The 19111-nt window shown below is 42.8% G+C and overlaps 1 non-coding gene across 1 annotated transcript; it reads right to left on the reverse strand.

Annotated features, from left to right (window-relative positions):
- Nucleotides 1–13160: 13160 nt before the first annotated feature.
- On the reverse strand, nt 13161–13267 carry LOC111558480. Its single transcript, XR_002739381.1, has one exon. It is a non-coding gene; the product is annotated as a U6 spliceosomal RNA (small nuclear RNA).
- Nucleotides 13268–19111: the final 5844 nt, after the last annotated feature.

Here is a 19111-nt window from a genome sequence, read left to right on the forward strand (position 1 = left end):
TCCCAAACCGAGCAGAACTTGTTTCTACCAAATGAGGCAATTCTAGGATGGGGTGCAATGATAAGAGACCCACTGGGCTCCTTGGACAATGGGCTGGAGCAGACCTTGCATGTAGCAGACTGGGGAGTGATGGGCAGACCACTGGCAGAAAAGAAAGAGTCCCTGGCGGAGAAGAAAGAGGGACAGGGAAGCCTGGGGACTTTTTATGGGGTAAGAGCACGGGAAAGGAGTTCTGGGGGCTAAAAATCTTGTTGTCCAACATCTTGGATTCAGTGAAATAATATGTGCTGTAAGAAACAATGGATTCTTGTGGCCACAGTGTGGCTGTAGATTTAAGTCCTGACTTTCCCTCTTCTCTGTTGGACACTAGACAAGCCAGTTGAGACTTTTCTGAAGCTCAATAAAATAGTTAACATAAACTATGAGGATCTAAATGAGCTAATGGACTTGATCGATGGTAAGTCCTCAGTAAATATTATTTATTCTGATGCTGTGTGCCAGGTACCTGGAAAAGGACAAGACACCTTCATTGGGAGTTAATAGGTTTCTCTCTGTTCCTTCCGACAGGGAGAAAGAAGCTCTTCTGAGTCTAGAGCTCTGCCCCCCACACATCCCTGCTTCCCCACAGAAGGGGTGGACAGGAAGGTGGGTGCTGTTTTCCCAGCACAGCTTGAGCTGCCTGGGTCATAGCTCACAGATGGTGACCCAGCTCCACCTTCTAGATGATTGCAAAACTGTCCATGCTGGCTCTCACCCTGTATTCATCCCCTTGTGCTCAGACTGAATGTCCTGACCCAGCTTACATTTCAGGGCAGAGATGTCATATCAGGAAACTTGCGAAGGAAGGAAAAATATGTGATATGTTTATAGCTCCCCTCCGGCACACAGCGTTATCATAGCAGCTAGGACCATTGCTCTGCAGGCAGCCTGGCTCAGGCTGAATGTCAGCATGAAGGCAAGCCAGCTCATCTCTGTGCCTCTGTGTATGCATCTGCAAAGTGGTGTTAATTGTGCCTACTAAATACTCACCACGTGGGCAGGGTGTGGAGATTGAGTGATTAAATATATGAGCCCTTAGCACAGGGTCTGGTACATAATAGGAGATTAAAAAGTGATAACTTTGCCTTTTAATTTTACAGTCCCTTTTTGAGCCCCTAAACTGGGAGTGAAGAGGGACAATAAGAAATTATTTTCCTCCATCTTAAGCCTTGCTGCCTAACAGTTAATACAAAAAGTAAGAATATAGATTGAAATGGAATGGTATCCCTTCCAGGACCGCAGTCAAATTATAGATTTGATCCATAAATCTAGAGCTATGTCTAGCCTTAGACTTGGGTCTTCTAGAACCAGTTGACTCAACCATTGGAATACCAGAGCTCCATTTTCCATTTGGTACATGGGGAAGTAGAAAGCATGTGAAGGAAGGCTTTTGAGCCAGGATGGAGAATGTTCTGAGTTCGACATGTGCTGGGCACAGCTCTCTCATGCCTTCCAATCCCCTGTCCCTACCCACTATCCACTCCAACATCATGAACCATTCATGGTAGTGCAAGGGCGATTTCTTCTCCATAAAAGAGTGCAGTCAGCCCGCTCCTCTGAGTGCTAAGTCCTGGGGCTCAGACAAAAAATGAGCCAAGCATTGCACAACTCCAGAGGGCACCGTGCCCATTGCCTTTTACGGCAGTGAGGCTCCATGGTGTGGCCCTACTGAGTGATCTGGACAAAATGGATTAGGTCTGTATGAATAACTTTGTGCATATCGTTGTGAGGACTTTACCACACTAGAGAGAATGATAGAGAAATGATCTGCCAAAGAAAGAAATGTTGATGTTGATGAATAGATATTCCATCTGGGAAGTAAATAAGAACTTAAACACAGAAAGAATATAAATGCTTAAATGTGTTGATGAATACATTTGGATTGTAAGGATACATTTGGGATTTGTATATAGCTTTGAAGATAAAGCAAAAAAGGATAAATCTCCCAGTTCTTGGGGGCTTTAAACCTAAAAATTTTCTCCTTTGTTTGGGATAGAGAAAGAAGAGTGAGAAACGATAGCAGAGAGCACCCAGCTCAGCATTCCTATTATAGCCATGAACAAATGGAGGCATGAACCAGCCCTCCTGCCACATGCCAAGGAAGTGTCCCTCTGTTCTCAAACCTCCATCTCTTGGCTTCTAGCTCAGTGCCCTTTCTAACCCCATGCTGCCCTCTCATTTTAATAGCAGGTGGAGTGGAATAGAACACAAAGCTATGGGGAACCTCAAGCTTGTTTAGCAGGGGAGGTGATGTAACTCTCCCAAGGCAAGCTGTACAGACTTGCCTTCTCCTAGGAAGTCCATGACCTAAGGAAATTTGAACTGGCTGATCCTGCCTAGTGGGGGAAGGAAGGACAAATTGGGCACCTATGCCACAAACACCTGGCCACGCCTTCTTTTTCACCCGCAGGGCTCTCAGTCAAGTCCTGCTGATCTAGAGCCACCTTATGCCAATGGATTCTATGGGTCAAATGGCATGAAACAACTTCTGTAGAGACTGGAGAGGAGAAACCAAGGATGGGTAATGGAAAGAGTCCAAGCATTGCCTCCCCATTCCTTTCCTGGATCACTGATCTGGTCTCATTCCCAACAACCCATCGTCTCCCAGGCAGCCAGATTTTCTAAAATGCAAACCCAGTCTTGGTGCTGCTCAGTCTAAAACTTCCAGCATGCCTCCCAGGGGCCACCAGGATAAAGGGTAAGCCTCTCTCTATAGAACTTTAGAACTATCACAATCAAGACCTTGTCCACATTTCCAACCTCATCTCTCTTGAGAGCCCCAGACACTTCACTGACTCCTTTCACCTAGAAAGCACTCCCCTTGCTTTTCTGCTTTGCAAATGCTATCCAGCTTTCAAGACTTAACTCTGGGTGACTTCCTGTGTGAAGTCTCTCCCTTCTTCCTTTCCCTCTGCCCCCTTCTCTCCTCCACCCTGCCTACCTCCACCCTGGTTGAGTTGATTCCTCTTTCTTTCATATTCCCACTGGATGGATACGAGATGCCGAGTTAACTTCGAATTTCAGATAAACACATTTCGGTGCTTTTCCGTCTGAAATTCCCAGTTAACTGGGCTCCTGTATTTTTATTTGCTAAATCTGACAACCTTACACTGAACCCTCGATAGATAGATGGTCAACCCCGGCCAGGGCCAGACCCAGTTTGTATGAGGCCTATAGCTCATATGATCAGGGAGGGAGAGTACTTCTGAAGAAAAGAAATTTTAAAATAAAAGTAAAAAACTGAGACAAAAGTGAATCTTTATTTAGAATGGTAAAAGAGGGGCGCCTGGGTGACTCAGTTGAGCATCCAACTTTGGCTCAGGTCATGATCTTGCAGTTAACGAGTTCAAGCCCTGCATCAGGCTCTGCGCTGACAGCTCAGAGCCTGGATCCTGCTTTGGATTCTGTGTCTCCTGCTTTCCCTGCCCCTCCCCTGCTTGCGCACTCTCTCTCTCTCTCCCTCAAAAATAAATAAACATTAAAAATTAAAAAAAAAGAATGACAAGAGAAAAAACAAATTACAAATTTTAAAAGCTGACAAGTACCACATACGACGAAATCCAGGAAGATAACTGAACACTTTTATAAATTAACTATGTAACATCTCTTTGTTTGCTCCTTCCCTGGCAATAATATTTTTTTGATGCTTTTATTTATTTTTGAGAGAGAGAAAGCAAGCAGGGAAGGGACAGAGTGAGAGGAGGACAGAGGATCCGAAGCGGGCTCTGCACTGATAGCAGTGAGCCCAATGCAGGGCTTGAACTCACAAACTGTGAGATCATGACCTGAGCCAAAGTCTAACCCTCAACCACTGAACCATCCAGGCACCCCAACAATGATTTTTTTTTTGAGTGTTATTTTCTATGAAGAGAATAAAAAGATAAGTCTGTATTTCCTCTGATATGGTTGTCCAGAATTGGGTTTTTGTTGATGATAGGTGGAATGCATGATGTATGTGACAGGTTTGTACCCTACAAACATGAAAATTCTGATAATTTCTGTTTTACAAGGTTCCCATCAGAAGATAAAAAAGTATGTGATTCATTTCTAATCATATTTATTATTGAATAAGTATTTCTATGTTGACTTGATTTTAATGCAAACCCAATCTTTGGCTTCCAGTCTGATGGCCGTAAGAATTTTTAATACGCTTCCTTCTGTCTCCATACATCTCAAACCTTGTTTCTCTTCTACTTTTTGCATATTTCCAGTAACAAGAGTCGACACTGTGGGTGGAAGGACTGTCCTGGGTGTTGTTCTCACACCAGGATGGCTAGCAAAATTTTAACCACACACAGATGTGATTAGAAGCCATGGAAATATATATCGCTAAAAGCCAAATGCATCCCCAAATCAACTGCTCCTTAGCCAGATCTCCCACATACTGTGACTTCTCTAACATCACCTGCCAGGAGGGGAAGTCAGAATGAACAAAGACACTGATCTTAACTGATTACAGCTAACATACCTTCCTCTCTTGAATTTTCTAAGACCATACGACATGTGAATACATTGCTAAGACTCCTCCAGAGACTTGGAGGGAGCACATGCAAGGGAGAGATCCAAAGCTTAAACTTCCTTAGCTAAGCAGTAAATCCCCACTGACCACAGACTCTAAGATAATACATTTCATTTATTTGTATGTGGAATTTAATTTTAATTTTTAATCAAAGATTTCTGCGTATATAATTTTAGAAGGCATAACGTGATGAAAACTGCGAACAGTTGCCCCAGCTCTCTCTACCCTCTATTCCTATGCCCTGTAGGCAACACCTGTCAACATTTAGCTTCCTCTTCTGCTACATAGCTCCGTAATTCTAAAGGACACACATTTATCACTATTTCATACTCTTCATTTTAGAAATGATCTATCAGCTAACTACAACAGAAGATAAAAATGTAGTTCTTGTATAGCACCCCATGTAAATATGCTTGCTTCCCTGCCCCATCCCACCAGTATAAACATATCACAATTGCACTTCTTTTGAGGCAACTTGTCACAAAAGTCTACCCAAGGAGGCATGAGCCATTGGGAGAAGGCAAAGTGCTGCTCTCTGGCCCTTCTGTCCCAATTTGCTCCAGGAAGAACCAGAAGACTAGTATCAGATTCAAATGTTTGATGTGCTTTTCATTGCATTACCTTACATTTCTCATGGTCCAAACTCAGAATTCACAGACTGAAGGAGCTAGATTAACAAGAGAAGCTAACAACCATTAAGCACATTTATCACCCCGGGCACGGTATTAAGCACCTATATGCACTATCCCTTTTGAAGTTCTACCTGTTCCACGAGGTCCATGCTATGTTTGTGTGTCTATTGTTTTAGCTGTGGAAGCTGATCCCTGACAAGTGCTTCGCCCAAGGGCAGCTGGGGAGTAGGTGGTGGACTTGAATGCCATTGAGGCAGCACCCCCACTCTTAACCACTGCATTCTACCAGCCATGAAGAAGCATCTGGTCCAGGCTTCTCATTTGCAGATGAGGAAACAGCTGAGGCTCAGAGAAGAAAGAAGTGTCTTGCCTGCTGAAAAGTGGTGGATTGGGGACCCATATCTCTGAACTCTCAGTCCAGTGCTCTTTTCCTTCACATGAACTTTATCACTTATCACTTCTGGCTTCTTCCTACAAATACAGAAACTTCCTACAAAGAAAGAAGAAAGAAAGAAAGAAAGAAAGAAAGAAAGAAAGAAAGAAAGAAAGAAAGAAAGAAAGAAAGGCACCTCTTTCCTCCAAGCAAAGAAAAGCGGAACAGCAAATGGTATACAATATGGCTTGAGAGCACCCTTCCCAACCAACAAATCCAGGCGTGTCAGCAGAAACTGATTCTGTAGAAATCGGATGTGGTTTTTCCCTCATTGGTAAAATGAACCATGTCATCTGAAGACAGCTGTTCCCACAGGCACTGGGAGCCAGGGAGTTCCTGGGGAGAGCTTCTTCTCAGGAGACCTGAGGGGAGGAAGAGGTTGGTCTGGTGGCTGTTGGCTTACTGCATAGTTATAGTTAACAGGCAACAAAGTTAACGAAGTTAACAAAGTTAACGGGCTGATGGATCTGAAATACTCTGAATATAGGTGGGAGAGCAGGCAGGCAGGAAGACCCCAGCCAGTAGCACTCTGTTGTGGTATTATCCCAACTCTTAGGATCCAGTCTATCCAGAAAGCCAGAGGTTTTGCTTAAATTTACTAATCCTAGAGGGTTACTCCAGTGGGTGGGTTAAACCTCCACAGTATTCCAGGTACGGATTCATTCCATTTGGCATGTTGAGTGGGAGCCAGCCGTTGGTATCTCTTAGAAGTGAGCTAGGATTTTCAGCTGAAGGCTCAAATTTAAAGCATGTTGCAATTCCTCCAGAAATCCTCTTGCCCCCCACCCCCCTTCATTCTTTTCTGCTTGGTCTCCTCTCAGCACGGTTTCCTTTATCAGAGGACTGCATTCCAGCTAGCAACTAGATGGTTCTCCTTTGGTAAATCATTCTTTCAGTTAGAGAACATAAGGTCAAGTTCTTGCTTGGGTATAAATTCCATAATGTCAGAGATCTTGTCTGTCTTGTTCATTATTTTGCATCCAAAAAGGAACACGTAGTAGATACTGCATAAATGTCTATTGAATGAGTGAAGGAATGAATGGCAGATAATGGGAACTTCCAAAAGCATACACGATTGCAGAGTTTTTTCGTGTTTCCCCACAGGCATCTATAAGTTAGGGTGAGTTTAATGCAAAGAGCTTGCCCACTAAGTGGGTTGCCCAGTAGGAAAGGGCTCCTGAATTCGTCCCATAGAAACACTTTTCTTTGGTGCCCCTTAGGTAAAGTCCTAACGTAGAAAAATCAGAGAGGTCAGGCCCAAAGGGTTTACATGATTCTCTCCCAGTGTCCATGACAATCAGCCCCTGGGAAGAGGTAGAGACAAGCAACCTTCGCTATGGAAGAGTTGAATTGTATAGTCCTTTCTCTTTCGGTGTGTGCACCTTTCTTGGAGATTAAACCAAATGTGGTACCGGAAGAAAAAAATTGTGAACATGATATTTTACAGATATTAAAGAATTATCAAACAAGAAGAGAAAAAAATTCAATGTAACCAGTTGTATCCAAGTAAAATTAATCGCTTTGTCCAATGCACTTGAAGCACAATAACACTGAAGCACATTGTAAGTGTCAGAGTAACTTGCCATCCCTAAAGCTTGTAGCACCATCAATGTTTAAACACAGAAAAAGTTAATCATGCCCAGACTACAGATCCAAGATGTCTGCTATGTTCCTTTGAGAAATTCATGAAATATATGGAATGAACCCCTCCAATGTACAGAACATACAACCTTTCTGATGTCCACCTATGAACATTCAGAAGTCCATAAACTCTAAATTTTAAACCTTAAAAGACTTGGCTTGGGTCTAATTTTGACAGTTGTTGGCTCTGTAACTTTGGACAAGTGAACCTCTCTGTGCCTCACTTTCCTCATTGGGAGAAATGGGGTTGACCATTCTTGCCCTGTGTTACAAATCATGTGCTGCATACATGTGTAAGGGTTGACAAGGTGCCCAGGGAGGGGCATTCATCTGGAAAGGAAGAATTGCCTTTTCTCTCTACCTATTTATCTAAGAGCAAGCCACAACATGCTCTGTGATGGAAGTCACAGAAACAGAGACACAAGTCCGATACTGGGAGGGAGCCGCCACTTGGCCTCTTGGTTGAGTTCCTTCATGTTAGTCCTACCTGTAGAGGGGTCTTCCCAAGGTGGGGAACTTGAACCATCCCTCCCTCAGGAACAAGCAGGTAAATAATTTCTGGCTCCCATGGGTCTAAAGCCCCACCAAGAGTCAAACAATGCTGAATTATGGAATAAGCCCTGAACTTGGACTGACCAACCATTCCACGTTGCCTGGGACTGAGACTTTTCCTGGGACACGGAATTTTCGGTCTGAAAGATGGAAAAGTCCTGGGCAAACCAACACAAACTGCTCACTCCGAGTCAGATTGAGAAAAACAGGCCAGATCTGAGACCTGGCTCTGTGGCTTGCCCGCTGTACAACCGTGGGCAAGTCCCATAAGGCTGGCTTCTGTTAGCCTCAGTGTTCTCATCTAGAACTTGGGGCAAATGAGGATGAGACTACATAATATATAGGGCCGCTCCTAGCTGAAGGGGGGAACTCAATAGACATTTTCTAATTTGAAAATGCAAGCAACAGAAGCGTGACTCCCTGAGGGGAGCCCATGCTTTGCGCTTCTCCACCAACACTCTTCCCCTTCACCAACGGGAGTCTGTCACCGTTTCACACTCTCCAAAGCATTTTCACATATGGTATTGCTTATATTCCAGATTCTCAGATGTAGGGAAGATGTTCCCATCATCGTTTTCCAGGTGGGAAACTGAGGCTCAGTGACTGGAAGGTCATGCAGCCACGTAGAGTCAGCCCTCCAACATGAGCACCCCAACTCTTAGCCCAGGTGCCTTCCCTCCAGACCACTCTCCTTCCTTCCCCCGCAGGCAGCCCCTAGTGCTTCCCCCAGCCTGGGTGCCGGGTCTTTGGAGACTAACACTCTATGGCCACCAAGTGGCAGTGTCCTGGTGGGCACCAGGAGACATTTCACTCCTCGCCACACATGTTTATGCTCCTTGCTGAGCACCACAAGATTTAGGGCTGAAAATACTCTTTCCCTCTAAACACATGGAGATTCTTTTATTTATTTTTTTAAGTTTCTTTACTTATTTTGAGAGAGAGAGAGCATGAGCAGGGGAAGGAGTGAGAGAGAGAAAGAGAGAGAGAGAGAGAGAGAGAGAGAGAATCCCAAGTAGGCTCTACGATGTCCATACAAAGTCCAATGTGGGGCTTGAACTCACGAACCATGAGAACATGACCTGAGCCGAGATCAGGAGTTGGACTTTTAACCGACAGAGTCACCCAGGTGCCCCCCACAAAGATCCTTTTACAGTCAGATCCTGCTTCAGTCAGATCCTTCTTAAGAAAAGCAGGAGCCTCATCCCCATGGCTTTGTGCTTTAAGAATTCCCTTGTTAGGAAGCAGCTAGTGAGATCTCCAAAGGGCACTGGGGGGCTGAGAGGGTGATGGGCAGGAGTGCAGAAACAGGATCCATTCCCCGAATTACCTACCCACGTGTTTCCTTCAGTCGCTTCTCCGTCTTGTTCCTTCCAGATCTTGTTCGGTGTTAGGTTTGTTTAACAGCATTCTCTCTCTCTCTCTCTCTCTCTCTCTCTCTCTCTCCCTCTTTTTCTTTTTTGTACCGCCTTCAGGATTTTATTAACATGAGTTTTTATTTTATTTTATTTTATTTTATTTTATTTTATTTTAATTTCTTTTAGGGGCGCCTGGGTGGCTCAGTTGGTTAAGTGTCCAACTTCGGCTCAGGTCATGATCTCACAGCTCATGAGTTTGAGCCCCGCGCTGGGCTCTGTGCTGACAGCTCAGAGCCTGGAGCCTGCTTGGGATTCTGTGTCTCCCTCTCCCTCCCTGCCCCTCCCCCTCTGGCTCTGTCTCCCTCAAAAAATAAATAAAAACATTTACAAAATAAATAAAATACAAAATTTCTTTTAATGTTTATTCAGTTTTTGAGAGAGAGAGGTTGTGAGCAGGGGAGGGGCAGAGAGAGAGGGAGGCACTGAATCTGAAGCAGCCTCCAGGCTCTGAGCTCTCAGCACAGAGCCCCATGTGGGGCTTAAACTCACGAATCTCAAGATTCTGACATGAGCTGAGCTGAAGTCAGACGCCTCACTGATTGAGCCACCCAGGTGTCCCTTAACATGAGTTTTTAAAAAAACAAGCATCCTTACCAGTGTGGGCCGGTGAGGGTGGGGAAAGAGGGGATGGGAGAGGAGGGGGAAGACATTCTGCTCTACTGGAAACAAAGCTCTACGAGAAATTTCTCTTTTTTTAACATTAGAAAAGTAATCCTTGCTCTGCTAGGGAAAAATTGTGGAGACAACGGAGAAAAAGAAGGAAAGAAAAGTGGTTTCTCACAGGCCTTCTATCCAGGAATAACCTCGATGTCTGTTGTTTTTTTTTTTTAACTTGGGTCACCGAGAGAAAAATGGAGGGTGCACACAGTGACCTATAACCCTGTGCCCCAACCCCCACAAGGGCCCTAACCTGAGCTCACCTTAGTCACTTATGCAGTCATTCAACAAATACCCACTGGGCCCCTGTCATGTGCCAGGCACTGTGCTAGGTTCTGAGGACACGGTAGCAGACAACACATGCAGCCCTGGCTCCCCACAGGCCTCTCAGTGGTAGAAGAAACAGATGGCTAACCAGTCATTGCCATCACGTTGCCCTTACCACTCAAGAGCTGACCTCTGAGCTAAACACTTTCAATGTATTGTTTTATTTCCTCTTTATAGCCCTGTGAGGAGATACCATTCTCGGCCACATTACACAGATTGAGGGAATTTAGGGGAAAAGAGCTTAAATATTTGGACAAGGGCCATAGAGCTAGTCATGGAAAAGCTGGGGTCTGCACCCACAGCGTCTGACTCTGGCGTGGGGTGAGGATTAGAACAGTGTTGCCCTGGGAGACCCTGTGTGATCAGAGAAGAGCTCCTGAGAAAGTGAGGTTGACCTGAAAACACAAGACAGAAGTACCAAATTCCATTCTTTCCTCCAGATCACCCACCAGACTCTAGCATCCCTCCTCAGCAGTCTCCCTCTATCTTTGCCCTTAGCCTGGTTCTTTAAGACCCTACATCTGCCATTCTCACGTGCCTTCCTTCTCAGCCCTTCTATCCTGGGGTGTTTCCCCATCAACCCTTCTCAGACCCCCTCTCTGCACTCAAGCTTCTTACCCAGGACCCTGCCCTCTTTCCTGTCAGGGTCATCTTGGAAATTCCCCTTTCCTCCCCTCATCCCCAAAATTTCAAGCTTAGCTCGGAATTCTGGCTTTCCCAACACCAAATATTAATCACATTTCAGGCTAAAACTGCCATGCTCAAGTTTCCCCAAATTCCTGGGAGGGTGGGGCAGGAATGGTATGAGGAGGAATCTGGGACTTTTCAGCACTCGGTCACCCCAGAAAGGCAGGGCAAGAGTCAGGCCTGAGGAAACTTGAGGCACCTGGCACTTCTTCCAAAGTGAGGTGCAGACCAAGCCTTCTCCCCAGGGGTAACTGGCTTTCATTCCAGAGGGTCCACTCCACCCCAATGACCCAAAGAGAAGGTGGGTGCTGATTCCAGGGTGGCAGATACCAGGGACATGTGTCACTGACTCGCACCTGCCTCTCCTCAGCGCTGCCAGGCCTGGGGAAGCTCAGAAACACCCGGCAGGTGGAAATGCCCGCATCCACCTGCTGCAATGGAAGCCAGTAGGAGAAAGAAGCCGACGGCACTGGCACAGGGACTAAGCTTTTGCCAAGAGAAAGACACACCCAGACTGTAAGCCTTGAATACTTCCTCTTCCAGAGGATTCCTCTTTCGGGAATTCTAACCTCAGGGAACTCCCAGAGCCTGAGGAGGAAGAGTAACAGGTGGAAAGGTGCTGAAGTCACTCACTCACGGTCTCATTCTAGGGAAACGCTTAATGGAGGAGCAGAAAGAATTTTTAACAAGGTCAGCTCTTCCTCTGAAGACCTGCTTACCGCACATGAGGCACTGCTCAAGAATGCTTTATACACTTGAACTCAACTCATCTTGGGTCCAGGAGAACCTGCTTCACTGAGGCCTTTTACAGGTGCTGGGCCCTGCTGCTAATCTGGTATTTTGACACCATTTTCATTTGCAGAATCTCTTTTATAGTCACATCCTTCACTGATTCAGCATACTGAGCGTTTACCATATCCCACACACTGAGAAGACAAGTTTCTTCTCTTAAAGAGCAGAGAGTCTAGTGGGCGAGACAGGGAAATAAAAGGAATAATCCATTACAGAGGGAGAAGTGCTTTAAAGAAGGGAAACACATGCTGTGGGAATATAATGGAGGGTTACTTAACACAAACTGAAGTGTGTGGGGATAGGGGGTATCAGAGGAGGCTTCCTGGGGGAGGTGACACCTTGACTGAGTCTTCAAGGATGCATAGGAGTTAGTCAAGGAGAGAGAAGAAAAAACCATGTTAGACCGAGACCTGGAGATGCCTGAGAATGGTAAGTCTGGGAAATACCTGTTGATCAACATGGGTAGAGCTTGGAAGTGGGGTGGGGCGGAGGGTGGCAGGATGAAATGAGGCAAGGTTACGAGACCCTCAGAGTTTGTACCAGAGGACCCTCACTGTGCCAGTCCCCAGCTGTCCTTCAAGCCACCCCAGCTGATGCCACATGGAGTGAAAGCACTACTGAGCCCCTTATTGGGCCTGTTGCAACTGAGAAACGGAAACTTTAATTGTAATTAATTGTATTGTATGTACGGACATATATGCTTTCTTTTCTCTTGGGAAAATGGTTGGATCATGTTGTAGATGTCTGTTTAGTTTTTAAAGAATTTTTGGTGAAGAATATGTTCAAATTTTATGCTCTGTTTTTAAGTTGAATCGTTTCTTTTCTGTTTTTTTTAAAAGATTTTATTTTTTAGAAATGTTTATTTATTTTGAGAGAGAGAGAGAGAGAGAGCTCAACACCGAGCCCGATGCTGGGCTCAATTTCACACCTGTGAAATCATGACCTGAAGCTGATATCAAAAGTGGGACACTTAAGGGACTGAGTCACCCAGGCGCCCCCAGTTTTTCTTTCTTTCTTTTTTTAAATATGAATTTATCGTCAAACTGGTTTCCATACAACACCCAGTGCTCATCCCAACAGGTGCCCTCCTCAATGCCCATCACCCACTTTCCCCTCCCTCCCACCCCCTCATCAACCCTCAGTTTATTCTCAGTTTTTTAACAGTCTCTTATGGTTTGGTTCCCTCCCTCTCTAACTTTTTTTTTTTCCTTCCCCTCCCCCATGGTCTTCTGTTAAGTTTCTCAGGATCCACATAAGAGTGAAAACATACGGTATCTGTCTTTCTCTGTATGGCTTATTTCACTTAGCATCACACTCTCCAGTTCCAACCACGTTGCTACAAAAGGCCGTATTTCATTCTTTCGCGTTGCCAAGTAGTATTCCATTGTGTATATAAACCACAATTTCTGTTTTTCTCTTTTAATGTGAACGCTTTATTGCCCTGTGAGGTCATGGCATTAAAAAAAAAAAAAAAGGAACACTTCACAGATTTGCATGTTATCCTTGTGCAAGGGCCCTGTTGATCTTCTTTGTATTGTTCCAATTTTAGTATATGTGCTTCTGAAGCCAGCACAAATTGTTTGTTTCTTAATATAAAATATAGGGGACACTTTATGTTTTCTGGATACAAGTCTTTTATTAGATATGAGCTTTGCAAATATTACCTCCCGTTCTGTGGCTGGTCTTTACATTCATTCTCTTATTAGAAGTCACTTCTGAAAAGCAGAAGTTTTTAATTTTGGCAAAGTCCTATTTATCAACTTATTCTTCTTATGGACTGTGCTCTTGGCATCGTATCTATAGGATCTTGGTTAAGCCAAAATCACAAAGACTTTCTCCTATGTTTTCTTCTAGAAGTTTTATAATTTTAAGTTGTATACTTAAATTTATGATCCATTTTTGTGTATGATGTGTAGTAGGGAACAAAATTTATTATTTATTTATTTATTCAAAATGTTTATTTATTTTGGAGAGAGAGAGATAGAGAGTGAGCAGGGGAGGGACAGAAAAAGAGGGAGACAGAGAACCCAAGGAGGCTCTGCACTGACAGTGATGTGGGGCTTGAACTCACCAATCGTGAGATCATGACCTGAGCCGAAATCAAGATTTGGACGCTTAACCAATTGAGCCACCCAGGTGCTCCTCCCCACCCCCTGAAAAAACAATGGATATCTAATTATTACAGCCCCATTTGCTGAAAAGACTATCCCTTCTTCACGAAAAGACTTTACGTCTTTGTCGAAAATCAGTTATCCATATGTATATAGATGTATTTCTAGACTCCTTAGTCTGTCTCACTGATCTGTTTATCTCTACTTGATTACTATAGCTTTATGATATGTCTTGAAGTCAGGTTATGTTAGTCCTCTACATTTATTCTTTTTCAAAGCCATTTCAGTTACTCTTAGTCCTTTGAATTTCATAAATTTAATTTTAATTTTGTTTATTAAAAAAAATATTTTAAATGCTTATTCATTTTTGAGAAATACAGACAGTACGTGAGTGGGGGAGGGGCAGAGAGAGAGGGAGACACAGAATCTGAAGCAGGCTCTAAGCTCCGAGCTGTGAGCACAGAGCCTGACGCGGGGCTTGAACCCACGAACTGTGAGATCATGACCTGAGCTGAAGACGAATGCTTAACCGACTGAGCCACCCAAGTGTCCCTGAATTTCATAAATCAGCTTGTCAATTTCTATAAAAAGTATCTATTGGAAATTTGGTTAATATTTGTTAATATTTGATCTAAGAATCTATAGGTCAATTTGGGGAGAAATGCTGTATTAATAACACTGAGTCTTCTGATCCACAAACAAGGTACATCTTTCCATTTATTTAGGTCTGCTTTCTAGTTTTCACTGTAGCTTTTCATATCTTTTGTCAAATTTAAACTTTGGTATTTCACATTTTTATGCTATTGTAAATTGCAGTTTTCAACTTCAATTTCTGATTGTTCATTCCTGGTATACAGAAACACAATTGATTTTTGTACATTTAGAAACACAATTTTTTTGTGTATTAATCTTGTATTCTGCAGTCTTGCTTGACTCACCTACTAGTTCCATAGCCTTTTTGTAGATTCTATAGAATTGTCTATGTAGACTATGAATAAAGACAGTTTTACTTCTTCCTTTCCAATCTGGATGCCTTATTTTATTTATGTTTTTGCCTTATTGCAATGGCTAGGATCTCAAATACAATGTTAAAGACATGTGGTGAGAAGGAATATCCTTGTATTGTTTCTGATACTGGGGAGAAAGTATTCAGTCTTTTTTCATTAAGTGTGATGTTAGCTGTAGGTTTTTCATAGGTGGCCTTTAGTAAATTGATGAAATTCTCTTCAAATAATCACTTGGTGCTATAAATTTCACCCTAAGTATTGTTTTATTAGCATTCCACAAATTCTGAGATTTTTTTTTTTTATTCATTCAGTTCAAAACACTTTCTAATCCCTCTTTTGATTTCTTCTTTGATCCAGGGTTTTGTTGTTGTTGTTGTTGTTTTAGAAGTACATGATTTACTTTCCAAATATTTGTGGATTCTTCAGATGTCTTTTTCTTACTGATTTCTAATTTAATTCCATTGTGGTCAGAAAACATATGCATGTGTGTGTGTATGTGATCTTCAATTTGCTTTTGACTAGTATTAGTACAGTATATCTTTTTCCACATTTTTTTTACACTTAACCTATTTGTGTGTTCCTTGTGGACAGCATATGGTTGGTGTTTGTTTGTTTGTTTTAATTTTTTTTAACGTTTATTTATTTTTGAGACAGAGAGAGACAAAGCATGAACGGGGGAGGGTCAGAGAGAGAGGGAGACACAGAATCTCAAACAAGCTCCAGGCTCTGAGCAGTCAGCACAGAGCCCGACACGGGGCTTGAACTCACGGACCGCAAGATCGTGACCTGAGCTGAAGTCGGACGCCCAACCGACTGAGTCACCCAGGCGCCCCTTGTTTGTTTGTTTTAAATCCAATCTGATGAGTACTCCCTTTTAACTGGAGTATTTAGACCATTTACATTTCATGTGGTTATTGATATGGTTGGGTATAAGTCTACCCTTCAGCTATTTGTTTTCTATTTGTACCATCTGTTTGTTTATGCTTTCCCCCCTGTTTTTCTGCCTCCTTTTGATTTCATTGAGTTTATTATTATTATTCCATTTTATCATCTTTGTTGACTTATTACGTGTAAATCTTTGTTTTCTTATGTTAGTTGTTGCCTAGATTTTAGCATACCTCTTTGAGTTATTACATGCTTCCTTCAGATCATATTATATCACTTCATGTAAACTATGAAACCATACAGTAGCAAACTTTGTTTCTCCCTTCCCAGCCTTTATGTGATTATTGTCATGTTTTACCTGCACTGATGTAATGAACTCTAAAATAACATCTTTGCTATTTTGTAAATAGTTATTGTTTAAAGAGAGTCTTAAAAAAATAATCTGATACATTTATTTATGTAGTACCATTTCCATTGCTCCTTATTTCTTTGTGTACATTCAGATTTCCATCTGGAATCGTTTTTCTCCTGCCTAAAAGACTTTAACAGTTCTTGTAATGCAGGTCTTCTGGCAATAAATTCTTCTAACTTTTGCATTTTTGAAAAAAGCTTCATTTTACCTCTGTGTTGAAAAATATTTTCACTGAGTATAGAATTCTAGATTGACGCATATTTTTTTTGCTTTCGGTACTTTAAAGATAATGCTCTGCTGTCTTTTCGCTTGCACTCTTTCCAATGAGTGACCTGCTATCATTTTTATCTTTGTTCCTCTGTACATAATTTGTCTTTTTCTTTTTTTTTTTTACATGGTTCCTTCTAAGCTATGTTTGATTATGGTTTGCCTTGGTGTCAATGTTAAGACTATTTTTCCATAGGATTTATGCTATTCCCATTTTGCTGTCTAATCCCCCAAATCATGTTGATATTCAGGTAGGACTGATGTCACCAAGAAAACCATGTATATAACAATTAAAAAGGGGGTATACTTTTATTTATTTTTTATTTTTTTCAACGTTTTTATTTATTTTTGGGACAGAGAGAGACAGAGCATGAACGGGGGAGGGGCAGAGAGAGAGGGAGACACAGAATCGGAAACAGGCTCCAGGCTCTGAGCAGTCAGCACAGAGCCCGACGCGGGGCTCAAACTCACGGACTGCGAGATCGTGACCTGGCTGAAGTCGGACGCTTAACCGACTGCGCCACCCAGGCGCCCCAAGGGGGTATACTTTTAAAAAAATGTTTTATTTATTTCTTCAAAGTAAGCTCCATGCCCAATGTGGGGCTTGAACTCACGACCCTGAAACCCAGAGTCACATGCTCTACTGACTGAGCCAGCCAGCCATCCTTAAAAAAGGGGCTATACTTTAACCAGTTAACTTACCAGTAGGTAACCAGTTACCTTGGCCAAGTCACCAGTTAACTTGGCCAAGTAGGTATTCTTAATAGTAAAATTTTGATTGCTTCTTCTACTATTACTGTTTTAAAACATGACCCTGCCCCAGATTCTTTGATATTCTTCCCACTGAGAAGAGAGATCTATATCTTTTGTCCTTGGATCTGGGTTCTGTGACCACTTGACTAGTGGATTGCAGCAGAAACAACACTGTACCAATTTCTGGGCTCAGACTTTCAGACCCTGTCAGTTTCTTTTTGTTTCTTAAGATGCCTGTTCTTTGATCCCAGCCACTCTGCCATAAGTAGCCTAAACTGCCTGGAGAGAGGCCCATATGGAGAGAAGGCTCACAGCCCATAGCTTTGGCTGAGCTCCCAGAGAGCCAGCACCAGCCATATGAGTAACACATTTTGAAAGTTGATCTGCCAACCCCAGGCTAGCTGTTATAGCTAGTATGGTGTGGAACAGAAATAAATTGTCTGCACTGAGCCCTGCCCAAACTTCAGATTTGTGAGCAAAATGAAAGCTTATTGTTTTAAGCTTTTATGTTCTTACATGATTTGTTACATAGAAATAGATAAAGAGAACGTCCTCCCTAAAGAACTGGATTCTAAACCAGTGACTCAGACAAGTAGCTTCTGCTCCGATCTACTGCGGTTTTCTCTTTTCCAACTTCTAATCTTTTATATGACCTAAGGTGTTCTGCTCTTTTTTCCTTCTGCTCCAGAATAATCCTGTCCTTCTAGAGAACTCACACAATTTGTAGAAAGCACTTGTTCTTCAAATCTGTGTGTGTTTCAAGTGTATTCTAATTACGGCTCTATTAACTGGTTTCTATACAGCTGTTTCCCTCCATTACACTCCACGGGCTCTGCATGTTCATCATTGTCTCTTGCTAAGTTTTCTCACCAACGCATTCTACATTGTTGTCTATTTTCTCTGACTAAGCAATGTTCTATTTACTGGCTGTAATATTTACCCACGTTAGCTTTTTAAACTCATATTTAGAGTAGGAGTCTTTATTTAAAACTTGCACCAATTCTGCATCACTGAATAAGTTAAGGTTCCCTCAGAAGATCAAAACCGTGCCAGTTATTTGGATCCAGAGAGGCTAATACATATTAATACATCCAAAGATCCTGACTTGATAACTGTATCAGTATGTCTCTCCAGAGAAGCAGAACCAAAACCTCTTAATAGATTTATTTCAAGGAACTGACTTACATAATTATGAGGGCTAGCAGATCTGAAATCTGTAGAGCTGGTCAGCAAGCTGGAAGTTCTCCGGCAAGAGCTAAGGTTGCAGTCGTGAAGCAGAATTTCTTCTGCCTCCAGGAAACCTCAGGCTTTGCTCCTAGAGTCTTTCACCTGAGTGGATGAGGACCACCCACATTATTGAAGGTAATGTCCTTGATCTAAAGGGAACTGATTGTGGATGTCCACCACATCTAGAACATATCCTAACAGCAACACCTGCATTAGTGTTCATCAGATAACTGGGTACTATAGACCAGGCCCAGTTGACACATAAAACTAACCATCACAGTAAACAAAGGGATAAAAGAGAGTTGTAAAATATCATGGAAGTTGCAACTGCAGGGCTCTGAGGAAGCAAAACAAAGATTAAATTGTTAAAACTTAGAAACTTAGTAGATAGGCCATGAGGAACTGAAACTCAGACCTCTGAGTAGGAGGCATCGCTCAGCCAGTATTAGTTGTCTGAGTTCAGAAGAGGGGACTTAGGTCACTGGGACCCAGTTCTTTGTGGAAGGGCAGTGGCTGGCTGTTGTTGGTGTCCCCAAGGAGACACGATAAAGGTGATTCCGTAGGTGTTAGAATAACTGCAAAGCGGATTCAGTTGCCGTTCCAGGGAGAAAACGCTTATGCTACGATGACGAAGTTTTGCTGGGGTAATACTTATAGGAAACACAAGCAGACAAAAAACCCTCAGCAAATACACAGCAAGGAGCACAATTCTTGTTCCTCCTCCAGTCTTGTAGTCTCCATCTAGTGACCAAATG

This window comes from Felis catus, chromosome F1 (assembly GCF_018350175.1).
Source record: "Felis catus isolate Fca126 chromosome F1, F.catus_Fca126_mat1.0, whole genome shotgun sequence".
In the NCBI taxonomy this organism is placed as follows: Eukaryota; Metazoa; Chordata; class Mammalia; order Carnivora; family Felidae; genus Felis; species Felis catus.